We start from the raw sequence: 1660 nt of genomic DNA, 5'->3' as shown, positions 1-1660 counted from the left end.
AGGGTAGAATCTTTAGAGTTATCTAGATATAGTATCATGTCATCTGCCAATAATGACAGTTTTGCTTTTTCCTTTTCAATCTGGATGCCTTTATTTCTTTTTATTGTCTGATTGTTGTGGCTAGAACTCCAATACTATGTTGAATAAAAGTGGTGAAAGTGGAGAGGCTCACGGGTTAGCCTTAGCCAAGATGGCTGCACAGCCGGCCCGCGGCCTAGAAGGGACGGAAGCAGCCGACTCTCCAGTCAACTTCCGATTTGGACCCCGAAAGCCCCTACAGAAAGATCTAGAAGAGGTCAAGGTGCTGCTGGAAAAGGCCACGAGAAAGAGAGTACGTGATGCTCTTACAGCTGAAAAATCCAAGGTTGAGACAGAAATCAAGAACAAGATGCAGCAGAAATCACAGAGGAAAGCGGACCCTCTTGACAATGAGAAGCCAGCTGCCCTGGTTGCTCCCATCACAACGGGCTACACAGTGAAAATCAGTAATTATGGATGGGATCAGTCAGATAAGTTTGTGAAAATCTACATCACCTTAACTGGAGTCCATCAGGTCCCCACTGAGAACGTGCAGGTCCATTTCACAGAGAGGTCATTTGATCTTTTGGTAAAGAATCTAAATGGGAAGAATTACTCCATGATTGTGAACAATCTCTTGAAACCCATCTCTGTGGAAGGCAGTTCAAAAAAAGTCAAGACAGATACAGTGATTATCTTATGTAGGAAGAAAGCGGAAAACACGCGGTGGGACTACCTGACTCAGGTGGAGAAAGAGTGCAAAGACAAAGAAAAGCCTTCCTATGACGCTGAGACAGATCCTAGTGAGGGACTAATGAATGTTCTAAAGAAAATTTATGAAGATGGAGATGATGATATGAAGCGAACCATTAATAAAGCCTGGGTACAGTCAAGAGAGAAGCAGGCCAAAGGAGACAGCGAATTTTGAGACTGGAAAGCCCTTCTGGGAACTAGCATGTGGAAATATTGATGTTTTCAATAAGGACATGTTGGTGAGCTGCCCAGATAACATGACAGAGCCTTATTCTAAGCAAAGGCAGTGAATTCTCCTACTGGAGGGTTTATTTAAATAAAATGTGTTTATTATACACTTCCTCGAAAGATGGTCCCTTAGTAAACTGGTCGTTTTGTTCTGGAAAGGGTAATACTGCATTCTCACGTGAAATGTAAGGAAGGAAGTCTTGCCTAGTGAATACGCCATATTGTGTTTTTGTTCAGCTGAGAGGTAGAAAAAAGTTATTGCTTAAGTTCCTGGCATCATTTCTCACCCATGTAAGAATAAGTAAAAAAATAAAACCTGGATTTTTGCATAAAATGCAAAAAAAAAAAAATGGTGAAAGTGGACATAGTTGTTTTGGTCTTGATCTTAAGAGAAAGCTTTCAGCTTTCACCATGATGTATGATGTTAGCTGTAGGTTTGTCATCTATGACTTTTATTATGTTGAGGTATGTTCTCTCTACCCCCACTTTGCTGACAGTTTTTTTTTTTTTTTAATCTGAAATGGGCACTGGGTTTTGTTAATGATTTTTCTGCATCTATTGATAGGATAATAAGGTTTTTATCCTTCATTTGGTTTATGTGCTGTATCATTTTAAATGATTTGTGGATACTAAACCAACTTTGCATCCCAGGAATAAACCC

The 1660-nt window shown here is 40.2% G+C and overlaps 1 pseudogene; it reads left to right on the top strand.

Annotated features, from left to right (window-relative positions):
• The first annotated feature begins 258 nt into the window (after positions 1–258).
• On the top strand, positions 259–1123 carry LOC150010073 (calcyclin-binding protein pseudogene; annotated as a pseudogene).
• Positions 1124–1660: the final 537 nt, after the last annotated feature.

Source organism: Furipterus horrens, unplaced genomic scaffold (genome assembly GCF_987537825.1).
Source record: "Furipterus horrens unplaced genomic scaffold, mFurHor1.1.pri manual_scaffold_5, whole genome shotgun sequence".
In the NCBI taxonomy this organism is placed as follows: domain Eukaryota; kingdom Metazoa; phylum Chordata; class Mammalia; order Chiroptera; family Furipteridae; genus Furipterus; species Furipterus horrens.
This window is presented reverse-complemented; position numbering and strand designations above follow the sequence as displayed.